Source organism: Paroedura picta, chromosome 13 (assembly GCF_049243985.1).
Source record: "Paroedura picta isolate Pp20150507F chromosome 13, Ppicta_v3.0, whole genome shotgun sequence".
Taxonomy (NCBI): domain Eukaryota; kingdom Metazoa; phylum Chordata; class Lepidosauria; order Squamata; family Gekkonidae; genus Paroedura; species Paroedura picta.
The window spans coordinates 19,948,714-19,970,542 of NC_135381.1; the positions used below are offsets into that span (position 1 = coordinate 19,948,714).

A 21,829-nucleotide genomic window follows, 5' to 3' on the forward strand; every position below is an offset into this window, starting at 1 on the left:
GTGTGTGCACGAGAGAGAAGGCAGTCATCCTTTGTACCTTTAACTGTAGTCTGCCCCAGAAAATGAATAGGTTTGGCTTTTATGGCATGGAAGGTAAGTAAAGGGGTATGGAGAACTCTACCTAGGGGCTGAGCTTAGCCCCTGGCACAAAAGCAGAGAAATCACCCCCATAGATCAGATCAAGGCTCTTCATCTCTTCCAACACCGAGTTTCCAAAAACATCCTCTGAACATGGAGGTTCTATTTATCTCGCATGGTGTTTAGAGTCATCGCCATGTCCATGAAGAGCCTGAGCATCTTAACTCCAGAGACCTTTCTTGTTTGTAAGGACTACGATTCCATTTTCAACCTTCTCATCCTTTTATTTCAAGTAGCCTTTAATAGAAAAATTAAACAGAGAATCCCCATCACCACCATGCCTGAAGACATTTCACTGACTACGCCTTGTTGGGGCAAGTTGCCATTATGGGGGGGCGGGAGGGGGAATAAATGTAGGACTGGCCCATCGGTGGTGACTGAAGGGAGCCTTCATCTTCAGAGGCATCGATCCTCTGAATTCCTGCGTGGAGGGGTGGAAGCAGCAGGGGAGGACCCTGTTTGTGGGGCCCACCAGGTAAGTGGTCACATGCTGTGTGAAAGTATGCTGGAATATATGGAGCAGCAGGCTCTTCTCCTGTTCTTAAGTAGGGCACTCCCCAAGTTTCTCTGAGCATGTGCAGAAGCTTCCTTCAAAACATGCTGGTTCCTCTTTGCTGGGGTTGTAACAAGCTCTGTGTTTTTAAAAGTTCTCTGGTGCATGGATGGGAGACTGGCCTGATGGGGATTGACCTGCCCTGCTGCTCCAGAAGGTACAGTCCTGTAGACACAGCCCCCCCCCCCCCCCGCTTTTGCCATCAAGCTGGCTAACTCTTCCATTGCTCGGGTGGCAGCCTCCCCTCTCACAACGGAGGTTGGGGTGAAAAGTCTTTGTGCCTCGCCAGGCAATTGAACCTGGCCAGGCCCACCCCCATCAGTTGGCAACCCTGTTTATTCAAGGCAGACATCCGAGGAAGACGGGCAGGTCGCTGGAGACAGGCGAACGCTCGTCTGCCCAGCTAGCTACAAGGCAGGCGGGAAGCCAACTGGTGGCGCCTTGGTGACCCGGAGGGCCAGCGGCTGGGCAGCCGCTTCACCTGTTGAGCTCCCGCTGGCTTCGGAGGGCCGCCGGCAGCCCTGTATTCGGCCGAGGCGCCTTTAAGAGAGCAGCCGCCCTCCGGAGCCCTCCTCCGCTCCGCGCCCCGCAGCCCCCTCCGCGGGCACACCGGTGCAGCGCGCCGCGGCAGGAAGACCGAGGCTGGCTGGCCAGGCGGGAAGCCGCGTCTGGCCAGCTTCGCCCCGCTGCCCGCCGCTCGCTCCAGGAAAGGCGCCGCAGACGCCGCTTCCCGCCCGGGGCTGCCGCACGCGGCTGGGGAGCGCCATGGCCAGTGGAGCCCGCCCCGGATCTTGCCCGCCCGACCCGCCGCACACCTGCCAGGTAGGCTACTCCGACTCCTACTCCTACCGCGGGGGTTACTACGTGAGCGCAGGAATTGCGGAGGCGGCCGGAACTCGCCTGCTTCGGCGGTCAGGGAGCCGAGCCTCGGCCAGGAGAGGTGCCTGGCGGGGAAACGCTGCCGCGCGGGTGCCGCGGGCTGGGGCTGGGGCTGAGTCGAGGCGGCGGCATCCTGCGCTGGCCCCGGGAAGCGACCGGCCTGCCCGCTCTCTTGGGGCAGCAGCCGAGGGCTGGCGGGCTCTGCTCTCAGGGGCTGGGCTGGGCTGGGGGGCGCCTTGGCGTGGCGACCTCGTGCCTGGCGGGTGCGAGGCAAGGACGCTTTTGCTCCGCTCCGTGCAGTGCAGCGGCGCTGGAGCAAAGGCGGAGCGGGCGGGCGGGCTTGTCGGGGGCTCATTCGCCCCCCCCCCGGGCGCTAAGGAACCTGTGGCTTCTCTGCCGGCCTGTGTCGGTGGGGCGCCCAGACGCTCCGGCTGCAGCCAGCTCTCCCCCCCTGCTAGCCGGGACGGAAGCCTCGGCGGCGTTGATGCCTCCCCCAGCGCGCAAACAGAGGGCGCGTTTCCTGCCGTCCTGCCCGGCGGGTCTTCTTTGGGGAAGGTGATCCGGGAAGCCCTCGACTCCGAGCGTCTGCCGGCCCGCGCGGCGTTGCAGCCGGATCGCCGAAGCGGGCTTCTTCGGGGCTGGGACAGCCGGGCTTGAGTGCGGAACGGCCGGGCGCGTCTGTGATTGTAGAGCCCCGAGCCTGGCCGCTTGGCAGCCGATGGGTGGTCCCAGCAGGTGCCTCTGCCCGAGGAAGGACTCCCGGTGCCGCAAGAGGAGGGCTGTAGGCACCGCAGGGCTCGTCCCCGCCGAGCGCCCCCCCCCCCGACCCTTCCGAGTGCTACTTAATTGTCTCTTTGGAGCGGCGCCCGCCGTGCAAAGCTCCGAATTCGAACTGTTCGGTCTGTGGTGGCTGATCGTGGGTCCGGTTTGGAGTCGTTGTAAGCAGAGTTGGGACTCCCCCTCCAAGGTCATAGTGGGTGTTAGCTTTATTTTCTTTATTATTTAATGGGGGGACCCAGAGCAGCTTGCAACATTGTCCTCCTCTCCTCCTCACAACAACCCTGAGAGGTAGGCTAGCGGGAGAGAGAGAGAGACTGGCCCAAGGTCACACCGTGAGTGCAGACCCAGAGGCAACTCTCTTAACTGCTACACCGCCTTGGCTCTAGGTCTCTCTGGGGTATTGTGCGTGTGCCCTGCCCCTGAGCTTTGGGCACTCCTTGCACTCTGAGTGTAATGTATTAGTACTACGATCCTCAACAAGAATAGTGTGGAGGTGGAGAGAATCCCTGGGGATAGGGGGAGTCTTTGACAGTTCTTTTGCAGAAGGGGATGATGGAGCTCCTTCTTGGGGAATATGATGCAGTTTGGCACCAAGTGGAGATCATTTAGGAGCCAAGAAGCAGATTGGGACTGGCTGTTCTCTCTTCCTTGACCAGCGCAGCAGGGCAACGATGCTGTTGCGTGGCTCCTGCCGCAGCATCCCTGCTTCCCCCATACAATGTCGACTCTGCCTAAAGCTCAGATACTAAGAGATGCAAATAGCTATAGTGATTTCCTTTAATTGGGCAGAGCTGTGAGTGGCATAAGAATGTGCAAAGCTCTGTGGCTGTTGACACACGCTGGCGCCGTTGCTGGAATTGTACATCTGCATGGTGGTTCCTTTCCGACTGGTCTTGCGGTGTTGAATTCAGAGGAGCCGGAGCTTACTGGACAGGCCAACAACAGCCACTTAGGAGAGCCCTGGAGTTGTGATGGTCTGCAGCTTGTTGGAGGGGCAATGAGTCCTCACCGGATGGCCCTTTTCTAATGTTTCACACTCTGGTACCTTTCTGCAAATAACTGCAGAGAAGGGGGGAAATCCCTGGTTGTGTAGGCTTGCCTTATGTGCTTGGTCTGTATAGCTTAGCTTTGTCTCGTCTACCTGGCAGCTGTTCTGTGGGGTCTTGGGCAGATGAATCTTGGAGAACCTTTGAGATGCCAGGAGGACGGAATCTTCCGCACGCAAAGCCTGTGCCGTCCCCAGATAAACATTCTGATGTCTTTTAGTTCTGTGGCAGAATTCAACCCCCCCAATCTCTTATTTTCCATTTTGAAGATTTATCCTGCTGAGTTATTGGGGAGGACAGTTTAAATTGTAGTGTTATGGTGTGTGGGCAGAAATAAATGCTGCACCAGAAGTAAAAGGTGTAAGTGGTGAAGGGGGCACCCTTGACTGTCCTTGGGCCAAGAAGCCAATCGATTTTAAGCCAGGAGCATAGGTTCAGGTTTGGGGTGGGATGAACCAAGGGCCCAGGGCTTGCTCTTGGGTACATTCAGGATAGACCCCCACCATACACCCTCAATCGGTTGTGGTCACATTTTGTGCACCTCACGACAGATGCTAGTGCTTCTGGAGATCAGCTGCATGTGGTTTGAAACAAAGGGGTGGGATCATCCCCACCTTTCTCTAAAAGGCACCCCTGCAGTTTTAAGCTCCACTCTTGCTGCATTTGATTGCTGGGATGCGTAGAAGCTGGCTGCTGAAGGGGCTTACTGAGCAGTGGAAATTGCCAAGTGATTGTGATCATGGGCAGTCAGTTCAAATCTTTCCTTGGCCACAAAATCCTACAGTTCCCTCCAAGACAGAGTTAGCCCCTTATAAGCACTGACTTCAATGTATTTAGCAGGGTGTTGGATGGCAGGGCAGTGTTAAGTGGCTTTAGGTAAGCCATCCAGTTCACCCCCCCTTTTTTTTTAGAGACCTGCAGGAAAGATAGTCAGTGAAACCTTCTAAGCAGAAAATAATACACATTTGATATTATACATCAGGAAGGCAGACTTTGTGCATTTCATACGGATGGTCTGAGCTTCAGCATGGTCCCATCCACTGGCTGGAGGGTCAACAGGAGTTGGAATCTTGTCCTTCCTTTCTGCTCAGAGTTTATCTTGGTGTTTCTTGCCTCTCTTGTAGGTGGAATTTGAGTGTTGTCTACCTTGGATCCACTTACAGGCAGGTGGCTCTGTCTTTTCTTTTTTGTGGGGAGGGGAGCTCTAATTATTTCTTTTCCATTCCAACCTAGGTTTGTCCACAAATTAGCTGTGGTGCTTTCTTCATATCAGTCTTGTGCATCTTGCAGGGAAGATCATTAACTCTAAAGATTCTGTCAACATTTACCACACTTCTTTTAAAAAAGGCAAACATTAGGGTGTTTTTTTTTTGCTTCCTGCTTCTCAAAGCTGCTTGCAATCACCTACCCTTCCTCTCTCCACAACAGATACCCTGTGAGGTAGGTGAGAGCTGAGAAAGCTATGAGAGAACTCTGCCTGGGCCAAGGTCACCCAGCTGGCTGCATGTGGAGGAAGAGGAGTGGTGAATTAAACCAGGTTCTCCAGATTAGAGGCCACAACCTTTTTACTACTTCACCATGCTGGCATTGGGGCAGCCTACAAACCATTAGAGAAAAATATGCCATTGAGCTGCATGCACGTTGACTACAACCCCCTCCCTCCCTCCCTTCTATGGTGCAATTACTAGTCTGCACTTCTGTGGTATGAAAATAGTGGTGCTTCGTATGTCATGACCTGCAGTAAACATCTAATATCTCATTGAGCTATCCAGTAAAACTGTCAGAAATTGGAGCATGGAAAGCTAGTGAACTCCAGACGCTGCGGTGTTTGGTTTTGCTTACCCCCCCCTGCCCCCCCGCCCATTTCATTCTGGCAGCAGGATGTTTTTCAACTGAAACTATGCTAACCCCAAGCAAAGGTAACATGTGCCAATCTGTGTTTTAAAGGCTGTCAACTTGGTGTAGTGGTTAGGAGCACCGACTCCTAATCTGGTGAGCCGGATTTCATTCCGTGCTCCCCCACCTGCAGCCAGCTGGGTGATCCTGGGTTAGCCACAGCACTGATAGAGCTGTTCTGACTGAGCAGTGATATCAGGGCTCTCTCAGCCTCCCCTCCCTCACAGGGTGTCTGTTGTGGGGAGAGGAAAGGGAAGGCGATTGGAAGCTGCTTTGAGACTCCTTCTTGTAGAGCTGTTTGGACTAAGCAGTGATATCAGGGCTCTCTCAGCCTCCCCTCCCTCACAGGGTGTCTGTTGTGGGGAGAGGAAAGGGAAGGTGGTTGGAAGCCGCTTTGAGACTCCTTCGGGTAGAGAAAAACAGCATATAAGAACCAACTCTTCTTCTTCCTTTGATACAGGTACATGCTGTTGGGTCAGGCTCCTGATGGGCATGCACCTATGCTGAGTCTCACTTCATCAGTAATCATGCTGAGTTGCCTGTGTGCATTTTCTGAGTGTCTTTCAAAAGGGCCCTGTGACATTGCAGAACAAGGAGAGCAATTGCCACGGTGGGGGAAAGGAATCAGTAGCCTAGAATCAAGGCAGGGATGGGTGCCAGATTTTCGATGTGGGATGCTAATCTGAGAAGGGCTGCAAAGGTATTTAAAATTCCTAGAGGCAAGTTTCACCTCTGCCATTAAAAAAAAAGATTCTGAGTAATGCTCAGAACATTTTCAGACTTGAAATATTAAGGTTGAATTTCTAGGCAATCAGTTTTGCAAGCATCTTTTTGTCCCTAGCCATGAACAAGGACATGTGAGCACCACAGTTTGTGTTTGTTCTTTTTCTGAAAGGAATTTCATTTTGTTCATCATTAAAGTGAATCATTCCATTGTTTTTTGATTGTTTGTTTTCCACTGGGTCCAATGACAAATGCGTTCTTACCAGCACAGTTTCTCTCGTTCCAAATGGGAGACAATTCTCTGGGATTCTACTCCTTCCCTATTAAACTTGAGGCAGGTAAAGATAAAACAGCCCAGTTTTACAGGTCTGTCAGGCAGAGGGAGGTGTTTGTCAAGAGACAATCCAAGAAAGCCGGGAGGGGAGCAGGTCTGTATTTATAGCCTATCAATAAACGCTTTGGATAGGCACTGTGTTTAGCAAGAAGGTGGTGGATATGCAGAGAGGGCAATGGAGTGAGGGGATACTCTGTACTTACAACCAGTCTTTCTGCTTGTTCTTTGACACTGGCTGTCTGAGGTTTTTCCACATTTCTCTTTCCCCAAGGGCAAAATGACATGTTGTGTGTAGTTCCCTCTCAACTTCTGTGATCCTAGCTTGAGCTTTTAAAAGAACTGTTGTTGTTGTAAAAAAAGTGGGTTCAAGAACCACGTGACACTGGAATCATTGCAGCTCTCTTTAATTGTGAACGTACATGATACAAATAGAACCAAGACTTCACTCTGGTAACCCTCCCCCCCAGACCCCAACATATATACTAACAGAGAACAATGGGGCTGGCCATGGCGGCAGGCCATTGGCTCAGAACCCTTGATTAATTTACACTGACTGGTTGCCATGGTGGTCGTGTGATCCAGGTCTACTTGATCCTACCGCGGACCATGTACTTGGTTCTCTGTAGGACTGCCCGCATGCCCACATACACAACAGTTACTCCTGAACGGAATTGGGCCTTCTGGGCCACTGTACTTTCTTAGTGGTTGCTCTCCCGCTTATTTTTCTTCATGACATCATTGTGCAGTCACCCACGTTCTAGGTCTTTCTCAGCTCCACTGTTGCTGATTTATTTGTGTTATTTATAGGGACAATTTGCATTATTCTCAATGGGACTCAAGGTGGATTACAGTCAACAAAATGTGACATTCAATGAACAAGACAGAAGTTTGGATCTGGCCAGAAAAAGCAAAATCCTAGCATAAGTATTAACGTGACACATGAAGTGGCAGAAAAAATTCTCAAAGTAGGTTTTGGATTTGCATGGATGGAAAGGGGCATATGTCGGCATCTCCCCATCCATGTCCAGTCTCATTTCCTTCTTGTATCTCTTCCTGCTCCCTGTTTCTTCCTCCCTGCTGTTTTTAAAGTAGCTATTGTCCTATAAGAGCCCCTTGTGGCACAGAGTGGTAAGCAGCAGAAATGCTGTCTGAGGCTGTCTGTCCATGAGGTTGGGAGTTCGATCCCAGCAGCCAGCTCAAGGTTGACTCAGCCTTCCATCCTTCCGAGGTCTGTCAAATGAGTACCCAGCTTGCTGGGGGGTAAACGGTAATGACTGGGGAAGGCACTGGCAAACCACCCCGTATTGAGTCTGCCATGAAAACGCTAGAGGGCGTCACCCAAGGGTCACACATGACCCCCGGTGCTTGCACAGGGGATACCTCTACCTTTATTGTCCTATAGTATTCCTATAGGGATATGTCAATCACTGATTTCAAAAACCTTGGCAAATAGCATGCTGTTTGTAGGAGTGATGGTGGAGGGCACAAGGGGAACATGCAGAGAAAATCCACATATGGGGGATTCATGCCATCTGCACACACCATTGCGTCCAGCGGATATTAGAGCAAAAAGGAGGATCGAATTTTCACATGTGGCAGAACCCTCTGTCTTGCTGATCACAGTGCACAATGTGACTGAGGGAACACAATGGATTCTGGTTGGTGTTGTGGAAGAGGGAGAACTTTCATCAGTCATATTTACATGAGTCTGCCAATCTCCCGCCCTGCTGGTCTACACGGTTTCCTGTTGTCAGTGGGATGTAAGAGAAAAGTTGGCTTCACTCTAGCCAGCCCAGTGACTGTGCTCTCTAATGCTGGGCGGTAAGCATTCGACTGTCTCTTCTCCATATGGCAGCACTACTTGTATGCCAACACATGTAAGCCAAGCATCCACCTTTTTGCTTGACAGTTGCAGAGAACAGTTGCATGAAAACTAGGAGCCACTGTGTCTATGAAATCAACACCTGAGCCAATAGATTGGGACTGGAGGGACTAGTTTGCATGGATAACTGTCTTTTCAATCCTTTTTTTTTTGGGGGGGGGCTAGATCAGCAATACTTTGCTAAGCAGTAAATGCTAGTTACAAATCTGCTAAACTGTTGACCACTGATGTTTGCAAATTACTGAGTGTTGTTAATTTCAAGGGGAATCTGTATGCTGTCAGCCACTCATGGCTGCGATCTGCAGATATCCAAATTTACAGATTGGAGGCTAAATGGATTATGCTACACACTGGGGGGGGGCTCCCCAGGTGTGCTCAATAACCCGAAAATTAAAACAAGATACACCAGGGGTACAATACAGTACAGCAGCATTCTCTGCACAAGCCCAGAGAACACACTTACCTGTGGTGGTGGTGCCACCAGGGAGCAGTACTGGGTCCAGTGGTGGTGTTGACTGCAAAGATAAGGGCTCTCTGCTTGACTCAGCTAGAAGCAGTGGTGGCACTTCACACCCCAGGCCTCTGCACTGTGTCCAGTGGCAACACTGGCTGCACAGCCTGAGGCTCTGTGCTGGAGCCAACAGTAGCCACATGGCCATGGACACAAGCCATGCATGCCTCTGCCACCACCTAGAGCAGGGGTAGTCAACCCGTGGTCCTCCAGATGTTTGTGGACTACAATTCCCATGAGCCCCTGCCAGCAAATGCTGGCAGGGGCTCATGGGAATTGTAGTCCACGAACATCTGGAGGTGCTGGTGGCTGAGGCTTAGATGTGGAAGTCAAGCTGGGAAAGTGCCCTGCCCCCCAGTCTGCCCTGGTGCTGCCTCCCCAAGGAGGGGAAAAAGCTTCCCCAATCACCCTTATGCTGGGCGCAGCCGAACAGTGTGTCTCCTTTCCTTCCCTGCATGGGTGCTGACAGCAGTGGTAGCTGCAGCCAGCCCCACATTCAGCGGTGGCAACTCCTGTCTTCCTTGCCGGAGGGGAGGGCTGCCCCTCACTTAGGGTTGCCAACCTCCAGGGGGTAGCTGGAAATCTCCCGATGATTACAACTGATCTCCAAGCAACACTGAGTTCAGTTCGCCTGGAGAAAATGGCCATTGTGGAAGGTGGACTCTATGGCATTAGACCCAATTGAATTCCCTCCCCTCCCCAACTCCTGCCCTCCTTGGGCTTCACCCACAAAATCCTCAAGTGCTTCCCAACCCAGAGCACACAACTTTATTCTTACTTGGACCAGGATGGCTTCAACAGGGCAGGGGGCAGCCCCTCAGTCTACCGGCCCACCTCTGATCTATCCTATAGGAAAATAGAGGGTCTCTGCGTAAGTATAGGCAGTAGGCCAAATTTGGCCTTTGGGACAGGCACTTCTAGGGGCCCCAAATATCTTTCAGTAGAAAGCCCCTCTGTTTCATATATGAAACGGAGTTTTGCTTGCATTTCCCTATTGCAGCATGTGCACACAAGTGAGAATGGAACCTATTATTACCTATTATTTTCAGTGAAATTTGCAAGTGGCTCTATTTTGGGGTGAGATGAGCCTCAGGAAGCAGTGGGATGCTTTTTATGACCACAGGTGGTCAAATTACATTGCCCAGGAGATCCTAAATAAAAGATAACCGAGTGAGTTGCACATGTTTGTGTGCAAAGGTGAAAGAAGTATTTATATCAGGCATATGTGCAAATTGCATCCCAGCAATATCAAAGCGAGTCCCCTTCCAGGGAGTTCTGTTTACATCAGAGCAGGGAGCTGCTTTCTCCCTTGGCGGACAAGCACAAGCACAGAGGGGGCCATTTTTTTTTATTGCTGAAAAGAATAGTGTTGAACTTTACAGGTGAATTAAAAGGGCAATTCTCCCTAAACAAAGCATCAAGTAGGAGGAAAACCAGGCAAGAACACGATAATGATTCATCAGTAAGGCAATTGGAGTCAAAATGGAGTGACAAAGATTCAATCAAGTGGAAAAATGGAGAGAAAAGAGCAGATACCGATTTCAGTCGTGAATACTTAAATGGCTGCAGTGAAGAGGACAAAATCTGTTGTGCGAGGTATTCCTTTGACCTCTATGATAGGAGGGCAGTATCAACCTGTTTTTGTTTTTCGATGAAGGCAGGTGGATTCTGTCGCTTACAAACACAAAACTGGATCGGGAGCTGCAGTTTGGCCCTCTGCATCCCATTGGAACAGGCTGATCCTTGTCAGGTGATTGGAAGGAAATGCAGCAGTTTCTCCATACAAAATGGGCTCTGTGCAAGGAGTGTTTCGGAGGCAGATGCTACTTGTCTGAGTAGTCAGAGGTAGTAGTAGTATCATTCTTGGATAGGGTTGCCAGTTCTTGGTTGGTAAATGCCTGGAGAGTTTGGGCGGGGGGTGGGATTTGCGGTGGAGAGGGACCGTAGTGGAGTATAATGCTATGGGGCCCACCCTCCAAAGCAGCCAGTTTCTCCAGGGGGAATTATCTCTGTTGCCTGGAAATGGGCTGTAAAACCAGGGGATTCCCCAGCTCCCCCCTGGGGCCTGCTTCCCTGTTCCTGGACTTGGGGAGTGGTGGAATTGCTCTGTGATACTGTTGCTGGCATGTTCCTGCTGCCACTTCCATGCCGGGATGGTGTGATTTGCACCACGATATGGTTCAGCTTAATTCTGCGTGTGAAGCAGGGATTTTATTATTTCTTAAAATATTTATACCTCACTTTTCCTTTGGGGCTCAACACAGCTTACAATTCCAATATATGATTCCGTGCTCCTTCACAAGCAGCCAGCTGGGTGACCTTGGGCTCACCACAGCACTGATAAAACTGTCCTGACCGAGCAGAGGGCTCTCTCAGCCTCACCATCTCAGAGGGTGTCTGTTGTGGGGAGAGGAAAGGGAAGGCGACAGTAAGCCACTTTGAGCCTCCTTCGGGGAGAGAAAAGCGGCATATAAAAACCAACTCTTTTTCTAGCATTTGTGGTGGGAGGAGTTGGAGGAGGAGTTTGGTCTCATCGCTTAAGTGCCACTCAGAGTGGCTGTCCCAACCCTTCATGCCCCCTCCTCCAACTGGATTGCCTGTCTGCCTAGTAGATAGCCAATTGCATTTCAGCCCCCATCCCTGACCACCAACTCCTCTTGTAATTTCCATCCAAAGCTCTGAAGCTCCAGGTCCCTGCCCTGTGACAGCTGTGCTTGCCTGTGAGTTTCTTGCCTGGGAGGGCTGCAGCCCCTGAAGGTTGGGGCTCCCCAGGAGGGCGCTTGGCCCCTAAATGGCAGAGCCAGCCAGCCAGCCATGGACTTGGGGACAGGACACAACAGACCTTGCCACCCTACTAGCCACCTGCAACCTTTTGAGGTCCTGGGGGGAAGGAGGGGAGTCACATCCTTTGGGGGGGGACCTGTGACGGCAGCAAGGCCACCCATCCCTGCAGTGTGCACGACCATCTGCCTGCACATGGCTGCAGCCTACCTTGCTGCCACCTGCTGTGACCCCTGCCTCGACCCACTGCCTCCATAACTCCCATCACCCAGAGTCGCTGGCCTGCACGTGTGCTGCCTTGACTGGCCCCGACTCTGCTATTGTGTTCCAGCCCCCTTGGCCTGGGGAGGGGGGACCTCTGTCCCCAGTGGGTATGCCCCTCTGGCCTGGCCAGAGATTTGTATTTCCTCCTGTGATCATGCCTGTTCCCAACCGAGTCCATCAAAGGAAATGAGGCCCACATGGCAGATCATTCCACCCCTTTCCCCTTCTGTTCCCACCAGCCCATTTTTCCTGCCATGTATGGGGGCATTTGAATCTAGTACATAATATTGCAGATGTCGTGACCCACCCTGTGAGTGGGGAGGGGATATTCCCCATAATTGACCAATATCTAGCTCCCTGGGCTTTTCAGGATAGCCTTGGACCTACAAGCTAGTCCTGTGCATTTTAACTTGGTTCTCACTCCCGTCAGATTGAATAGGATTTTTCTCCCAGTTATGTGCTAATGGGATTGCAGTCATGCTGCAAGGCCCCTTCTTCCTCTCTTGAAGGAGATATGCAGTGCACATCAATTATGCCCTTCTCCTTCCTTATCATCCCTCATCAGCTGTTCTATCAGCTTTGGCTGGAACGGATCCCAGACGAAGAAACCTATAATAATTATCTGAATCTAGCAGTTTTGACTTTTGAAATACAGGCACCACATTCCCTTTTTATTTCCCCTCCTGTCATCCCCTCCTGTTTGCAAGGTCTAATGGAAGATTACAGTAGGCTTCTGGAGATTCAGATGCCAGGGTAGCGCTGACATTCTTTATCTCTCCCCTGAGGTGTGACATGAAGTCTGCCCATCGCTGGCTGGTGCACCAGAGATCCTACAAGTGTGATGCATGAATACCTGCTGGTTCGGCTTACATCGTGTGTGCTCATGAAACCATTTGGCAGGTTTCTTCACATTACACCTTCCTAACAGTACAGTACAGCACAAAAGGATTTTGGCATACACATGACTGCACAAACCACAATCGAGTTCAAAACTATGGCAGTCCAGGAGATTCATCTGTCACTGTTTTCTGCCAGTGTGTGAAGCCTCTTCTCTTTTGTTTAGTGTTCCCCCACTGACCTGTTTATGTATTTTGCTTAATAGTTGTCATAAATATATGCCCTCTTGGGTGGGAAGGCAGCCTAAAATGTTTTAAGTAAATATCCCTTTCCCCTCAGTCTTTCCTTGCTGCGCCGCTGGTCCACTTTGCACTGGGCAGTTGTTTCAGCAGATAGTTAAATCAGTGACAGACCATATAAATGTGATAATGAATTGCAGCATTTTTTAAAAAGATGCTTGCGGTTGAAGTTTGCTAAGCAGCCCTTGGTGATATTGTCAGCTGCCCATCTGTTTAGACTGGGCAGTGTTGAGCGGAAAAGATGCAAACCTGTTTGGCAGGCATTTGCTGTCCAGCTAAGCAGACCCTGGTCATCAGTTCACGTGTGGTCATTGCAGCTGAGCAAGGTCACTGAGTGCCAAACATATTCAGTGTGAAATTGATGGCATCCCTCCAAGCACCTACTCTGGGTTAATTAATACTGTGTTAACAATGATCCAGGGCTTCCAATAGTATCAGGTAGGCTAGTGATGTAGACAGCTGATGTACTCTGGGATTATGATCAAGGAGAACCAGGTTCAAATGCTCACATGACTGTGAAAAGCAATAGGTGACCTTGAACCAGTCACTACCTCTCAACCTAACCTACTTTAGAGTTGCTGTGAGTGGGATCAAAGTGGGCCAGTATGTACTCTGCCCTGAGAGGACCACATTTTGTCACCTTGAGCTCCTTGGAGAACGGTTGGGATAAAATGCTAATAAAATCAATCACTGTCTAACCTGGGATTGTGAAGGGACATTTTTACAAATTAGAAATCTGCCATTCCTGTCTCAGAATTGCCTTGACATAACTTGAGGTAGGAAGTTCACAACGGGGGTTCTTTATGACATGGATTCTGAAAGTAGCTCTGATGGCAGGAAGAAGATGGAACTCAGGAAACCTCCAAGAGGTTCAACCACCTCCATTAGAAAAACAAAAGCAACATTTTTATTTTAAAAACAAGACAATACTAAAGGGGTTCAAAAGAAAAAGAGGGATGATACAACAAACCATATACCCCAAAACCCACTACAGGGGGGGAAAAATCTCCCTTATGATCTCCAAGACATCCATAAAGTACAACTGTCTCCACCTCACGCACTCCAAATTTCAACTTCACAACCGATGTACTCTGTATATTATTAATCTCATCACCACGACATATTTCATATTATGTATCTAATCAGTTCTAGACAAGTTTAAAAGAAAAAAATATACATCTCACAATAAAAAACAAAATATATTTTTCTTCAAAATCCACTTTGTTATACCTTTATATTCAAAACATTCTCCTTCTGTTTCCTGCTTCTGTATTGTGATATGTTTATATGCTTTGCAATACAGTATTTTAATTGTTACTCATTCTAAATATGCCTCCTGCAGACGTAATAAACGCTCCATCTCTCCTCAAATTTTTGAATTGATCTGTTTCTCAAATAAGTTGTTAATTACTGCATAATCAGTAAGTTTATTTTATTTATTTATATTTTAATCTATACCCTACCCCTCCTGACGTAGTCAGCCAGGGGCGGCTTACATCAGATAAAATAAAATTCAATTGCCATAAAAACCCCTTCAATGAATCCCCAGTAAAATGCAAAAACAATCTAAAATTTCCATCAGATGGCAGAGCCCCATTCCTCCCCTACGCCAGTCGGTGGATCGCCTGTCCTAACTGCATCCATGCTCTGGTACAGCCAAGTAGATCTTCTACTAGGCGGGACCTCCAGTTCATAGGTTATTTATTTTTTCCCCGGGACAGCTCTTCCTCCCCAGCCTCAACCAAAAGCATGGCAGAAGAGCTCCATCTTATAGACCCTGCGGAACATTGTTAGCTCTGTCAGGGCCCATAGCTCTCCTGGGAGCTCATTCTACCAGGCTGGGGCCAGGGCCAAAAAGTCCCTGGCCCTGCTCGAGGCTAGGTGAATGTTCTGGGGCCCCGGGATGACTGGCAGATTCATACCTGCAGAATGAAGTGCTCTGTGTGGGTATAGACGGGCAAGCGGTCCCTTGAAGGTTAAAACCAGAACCTTGAACTTGACTCAGAAGCAGACTGGTAACCAGTGCAGAAGTTGTAGCACCAGCTGAATATGAGTCCTCCAAGGTGTTCTAGTGAGGACCCTTGCAGCCGCATTTTGTACCAGCTGCAATTTCCAGATCAAAGCCAAGGGAAGGCTCGTGTAGAGCAAGTTACAGTAGTCTAATCTGGAAGTGACCATTACATGGATCACTGTGGCCAAGTGTTCTGAGGCCAGCTTGGATGGACATCTGATTTACGTTTTGCTGCACAAATAATTATAGCTGCTGTCACTATATATTCAAATATACTTTCTAAAACTTTTAATTATTTTGAGCAATATTCCTAAAAGCATATTCTTAGCTCACACAGGAAATGTAAATTTTAATATACTCTGCATTTTTCTATGTATTTTCTTTCAGTATCTTTTTTTAGTTTTTTACAAGTCCATCACATATGGTAAAAGGTTCTGTCTATATCTTGACTTTTCCAAGATTTTCTTTTGTACTGTTTATCCACTCTGGTTTCTCTTCATATCACATAAATCTCCCCCCCCCTTTTTTTTTTTACTTCCACTGTACCCTTTGGGGCAATATGCTATCTGAAAAATATTTATACCATTTTTCTCTTAACACCTGTTTGGCTGTGAATTTAATTTCTTTTCTCCATAACCATTCCCACTGGTGTGCAGGCATTTGCTCCCTAAAATTCTGCATCCATAGAATCATAGAGTTGGAAGGGACCTCCAGGGTCATCTAGTCAAATGCAGGAACTCTCAACTATCTGCCCACCTAATTCATTTAATCATACATGTCTTTCACTTGTTCCTCTGTTTCAATAACTGTTATATCCATCATAGTAAATGATCTTTTTATTTTATAATCAGCTGTTTGAACTCAGTCATCTCTCTAGAGTGCTTCATCCATAATGATGATCTTCTTTAGACTTAAAACTGATTGGTAATATAGTAGCCATTGAATACTGATTTCTTCATCTTGCCAGGACTTGAGTTTCCACTGAATATTTACCATATTTCCATATGTTAAAAAATACTTATTTCTTGTATTTTTATCATGCTAAGCTTCTATTGGTGACATGAGCAGAGAACTTGGGGGACTCAATCTGTCCCGATATATGTACCATATACTCAAAAGTCCAGTTCTGATTATATGACTCCTTTCTTGTCTTATGATCATTGTGGTTGATGTCTTTATCCATAGATACTTGTTGAAACCTTCATGTAAGTCTGCCAATTCAAGTTTTACTACTCTGCGTCTTGGATTTTTAATTCAGTCCACAATCCAGACAAAACTGCCACTTGATAATTTTATATATGGAACAGCTAGCCCTCATCTCTTTTTCTCATCATGGAAGATTTTAAAACTTATTCTTGGTTTCTTGCCATTCCAAATTTATCTGTCTTTGCCACTTTATTAATATTATTTCTCTTATATGTATAGGTAGCATTTGGAATTCAGAATTAATTTGGGCAATAAATTCATTTTGATTGCTGAAATTATTTTCAGTCATGATCTTAATTTTTTTCTATCTGAATGTCTGATTGTATCACCTTCCAGGTCTTCTGATAATTATTTTTGAAAATATTACAGTTTTGTCCTCAGTTTTTAATAGGATTGGTGGCTACTGTGCATTCTGGACTCTTTATAATGTCTTCTTAAGACTTTAGTTATCATTTTTGTCTTCTTCCTATTAATGCTTATATTCTGAAAGGGATTCAAATTCTTCAGGATGTTCTATTACACAGAATAATAGTTTTTGTTTATCCAGAACTGTTAAAACCATGTTGTCCTTTAAAATTCTATGTCATCCACTTTTCTTCCCTTGATCCTTGTGTCTTGTCTAATCTTTATAGCTAAAGTCTCTATCACTAGGATAAATAACACAGGTGACAGGGAACATCCTTGGCATGTTTGTTTTTCAATAAAAATTGCTTATGTTAGTTTTTGATTTATTAAAATCTTTGCTTATTGGTTCAAGCGCATCCAATCCTAGAACTTAGGGCCACAGCCCATATTCTGAAATACATACTGTAGAAAGGTCATGTTAGATTATCGAACTCTTTCTCTGCATCCAAAAATAAAAACACTGCTTCCCCCACCCCCCTTCTATATTCCCTAATTCAATTGCATCTATTCTAAAGCATACATTATTCTTTGGTACAAAGCCTGTTTGATCAGCATGTATTAAATTTGGTATGCATTTTAAATCTTTCATAATCTATATTCAATAAAGAGATGTCTGTATGACTGTGGTAGTATTATATCACTGCATTCCTTAAGTATTAATGTTATGTTCTTGCCACATTGAAGATATTTTTTCCTTTCATCTCATTTATAACGTTTTGTAATGGTATCATTAAAACTTCTTAAATGTTTTGTAATAGATTGCTGTAAGCTCATCTGGACCTGGTAGTTTGTCCTTTTTAAAAACTTGCCTGGGAATTTTTTTTAATTGTTATTGTTTGATTTAAATCTATTCTGTGTTCTGATATATAAACTTTATCATTGGGATAACTTTAAAATATTGTCTTACTCCATTTTCTGAAACCAACTTCTTTTTATATAGTTTTAATAAAGTCTTTTTATAAAGTCTTGGTAAATTGTTCTTGTATTTCATTTTTGAATATGTGATTTTATTTCCTTTCTTTATACATGTTATTACTTTTTCCCCTTTCTTATCCCTAAAAGTATGACAAATATCTGCCAGATGTGTTCTCAAGTTCAAAATGCCCTTGGTTTAAATTTGTTTTCTTTATCTCTTTTATTTTAAAACTTTTATTCTACCCCATTTCAACAGACTCAGGCTGGAGCACAGTATGGTAAAATGACATATACAATTATAAAAATAAAATCTAATAATTTAAATTAGATTTTAAAGGATAATAAGATTAAAATACTAATATTACCTGTAGACATTTAAGATGGGGGTCAGAGCACTCAGAGGGTATAGCTTGGTGGGTACAGACAGAGAGATGAATGAGTTCAGATATCTGATGTCAGGCCTTAACCATAGGCCTGGTGGAACAACTCCATCTTACAAGCCCTGCGGAACTGTCTAAGGTCCTGCAGGGCTCTGATATCATTTGGCAGAGCATTCCATGAGGCCAGGGCCAGAGTCTTGTTGAGGCCAGCTTAATCTCCCTGGAGCCAGAGATCTTGAGCAGGCTCTGGTCACTAGATTTTAATACTGTTTGGGGGACATAATGGGAGAGGCGGTCCCAAGCATACAAAGGTCCCTGACCATTTAGGGCTTTGAAGATAAGAACCACAACTCTGAATCTGATTTGGTCCTTAGTCTGAAGACAGTCAGCTGGGAGAGCATAGGTCATATATAAGGACCCATTAAGGACCCATGTATCCACATTCTGCACCAGTTGAAGCTTCTGGATCCACTTCAAGGGTAGCCCTGTGAAGAGTGAGTTACAGGAATCCAGACTGGAAGTGACTATTGTGGGGATCATAATGGCTAGGTTGGGTGCTGATAGATAGGACACTAGTTGCTGCACTTGGTGAAGATGGTAAAAGGCCAGTCAGGCAATATTTGTGAACTCTGCCTCCATAAATAATGAGGCATCCAGTGTCACATCCAGGCTCTTGATGCTTGCCAAACTTGTTAGTTGGATTCTGTAAAGAACTAGTAATTGTAGTGGTCCATATGGGGCATGACAACCCATTGGGAGGACTTCCATCTTATTTGTTTTTAATGTCAAGCCAATCTACTTACAGATATCTGGCCAGATAATCTGTGGGTGTACATGGATGGCCCCTCATCAACAGATATGGCTGGGTGTCATCAGTCTATTGATGACACCCCATCCTGAAACTCTGGATCAGTTTGGTTAAAGGCACTTAACGTTGAAGATAAAATAGCTCCCTGCATGACCCCTCATAGTAGGGCATGCCTCGAGGAGGTCCCCAACTTTGAAGGAAGATAGAGACTAAATGGCACTCTTTTTTCGCATGATGATCTGGAACAATTTTAAAAAATAAATAATACAGAAGGAATGTCCTCAGCTACAATTTGGGGATCAAGTAAAGCTTTCATTAGAGAAATTTCACTTACACCTGCTGCCAAGAAGAATAAGGAAAAAATAGAACAAATTACGATAGTAGAAAAATCCAGAGACTGGAGCAAGAGCGTTAAAAAAATCTAACAAATATATATTAGTAGAAATCAGACAATTAAAAATCAATTAGATAATTGGTATGCCTGTAAAATGCAAATTATTAGGTCTGCATTGAGTTTCCAAGATTTCAATTCTTGGTTCTGCTTTCTGAATCCAGGAACCTTTTCTTTCTAGATAAATATCATTTTATATTTTGCTTCTGTTTAATACTTAACATTTCTTGCTGATGACATGCTTCTTCAGTGTTCTTCTATGTTCTTCTTTCAGAGTCTTGAATATCTTTCTGGATACTCTAAATGTTCTTCTGGGTTCTTTCCTCAAATTGTTGCATTTGATTCACCGATATTCATGATAGCTTTTCCACCAATTCTTTGAAGGTTTTTTTTTTGGGGGTCTTCATCAGTTTCTTCTACTTCTCTTTTGTCTTTTTGATGGGTTCCAGGTGCCATTATTCTTTTTGCCCTTCTGTTTCTAAAATTTTTCCTTATACTATTTTCATAAACTTTTTCCTGTGCAGATATAGGAATTTACAATTCACATTTTCTATTATTAAAGTAGCCAAACTATAATGAATATATGTTGCCTTAAATCTTTATATTAAAACATTAGTCATTTATAATAAACTCTAAATAAGAGCAAAAGAATATGAAAATATAGTTTATTTCTTAATTATTATTTCATAATCATAATTATATCAGCAGCAAAACATTTTATGTCTACTATTGAGGTTTACATTTAACAAGGAAGGTGGAGGAAGAAAAATAATTTTAAATGGGGAGGAAATGGGGAGGAAAGGGAGAGAAAAAAGGAAAATTAAAAAATTAAAAGAGAAAAAAAGATTTTCTAGTAAGCGTTATTGGAAATTATATTAAATAAGAAAAAGGGAAATAAAGGAACATACAAAATAAAAGTATATGTATTTATATATTTATTTCTGTGATTTGTTGGCATTTAAATGTCTATATTAATGTTATACTTTACTCACTGAAGGCCAAAATATACAAAAGTTAAAGAGGTGGGTCTTGCCCAAGAGATGTCAGACCAAGAAAATGGGTTAACATTCTTTGGCCACCAGTCAAAACAAAAGAAAAGAAAAAAATTAAACTTAATTTTTGGGTGAAATCTTTATTAAAAGTTTGGCACAGATATGAAAAAAGACTATGCTCATCTTTATGTTTTCTGAAATCACCAGTAGAGGCTTATTTTTCTAGGCAACAACAAAAAACACTAACTTGTTTAAAATATAAAGATCTCCTAATGCGAACCGGTGAATTTAAGAGTCTACAAGCATTAATAAAAGAAGGATTAGAAATACGTTGGATGGAATACAATCAATTGGTGTCAAGGTTAAGTTCAGATTTTGAAAAACGGGCAGACATGAGTGCCCCACTTTGAAAACATTATACTACTTAATAAACCACATCTGCAAGGTCAGATATATACATTTCTTTTGAAATATGAAACTGAAATGGAATAAGTTAAAATTTGTGTGGTTAAATGGATGCAAAACTTAGAAACAACTATTACAATGGAAGAGTGGGAATGGGTTTGGTCTAAAATTCCCAGACAACTACCAGATCCTAACAGAAAATTTGTTTAAGATGTTTTATAGATGGTATATCACTCCAAAAGTTATTGCAAAGGGGTTTAATAATAAATGTTGGAAATGTAATGGTGCAGTTGGTTCCTTTTATCATATGTGGTGGAATTGTGAGAATGCCAAAAATTATTGGGCGAAAATACATATGATCTTACAGGAAATATTTAAGTACCGATTTTCACTCAAACCAGCTGGTATGTTAAGTGTTTATCCAAATGTTTTACTGAACACAGCCAGAATTTTCTACTTTTATGCTACAATGGCTGTGAGGTTGGTATGGGTGAAGAACTGGAAAGCGAGGGAGAATCCCAATGGCTGGACAAAGTAGCTGAACTTGCAAAAATGGCCAGATTTACCAGTATGATAAACAGAAGACTGGAGGAAGAATATGATGAACAATTGAGCTATTATATAAACTATTTAAACAAAGGAAGCTAGGAAAATTAAATATTAATATGGACTTGCATAGATAGAGCAAGGAGAGTTGATATTTTAACTTTTTGTATCATCTAAGGATTTTTTTTGTATTATCCATTTAGCTATTAGCTGGGCGTTTCTTCATTGATATGTTATAAGCTTATATTAATAAAAATAGTTGTTTAATCAAAAAGAGATGTCTTTTATTTCCCAACTAGCAATAAAGCCCATTGCAACCAGGAATGCAATGGGCGCTAGGACCCAGGGGACACAGGCAGGTGCAGATCTCTCTCTCTCTCTGCCTTGATAAATGCTTTCCTCTGCCTGCTAGGCCTGCAAATCAGGGTCATTTCATCTTTATTTTCCCGTAGCCCTTGAATACAAATGCATGTGTGCATTTGAGGGTTTTTTGTATGTACATTGAATAACCCTTATGTTATATACAATGTGTATACAAGGGAAAACTGTTTTAGCCAGATCCCAATCCCTGCTTTTACTTTTTCAGTAGACACAACTGTTCCTTACAGCTAGCTGCATCTACAAGGATGTGCACGTATTCACTCTAGCATGGGAATAGGGCTAAAGGTTGCAAGCATTGGTGGGGGGAGGATTCCTCTCTGCAGCCCAAGGCCCTTGTCCTTTGCCCTCTGTGTCATTGTTTTCCTTTCACTGTGGTTTTCCCTGCTATGTAGCTTTGGCTTGCTTCTGGAAAGAAAGTTACTTCCTTGGCAGCAAAGTTTCAGGAGTCTTCAGAGAGACAGGTTTC

The 21,829-nt window shown here is 45.3% G+C and overlaps 1 protein-coding gene across 10 annotated transcripts in view; it reads left to right on the forward strand.

The window, feature by feature from the left end:
* The first annotated feature begins 528 nt into the window (after positions 1 to 528).
* HTR2C (5-hydroxytryptamine receptor 2C) overlaps positions 529 to 21,829 on the forward strand; it is a 220,955-nt gene continuing 199,654 nt past the window's right edge. For 6 of the 10 annotated variants that reach the window (XM_077308337.1, XM_077308339.1, XM_077308338.1 and 3 more), the window contains exon 1: positions 1,089 to 1,513. The gene's annotated coding sequence lies outside the window, so the exon portion shown is untranslated. Of the gene's footprint in view, positions 614 to 718; positions 849 to 1,078; positions 1,514 to 1,560; positions 1,632 to 21,829 lie in introns of those variants that run through there. The other 4 variants (XM_077308341.1, XM_077308340.1, XM_077308346.1 and 1 more) reach the window with 4 other exon arrangements.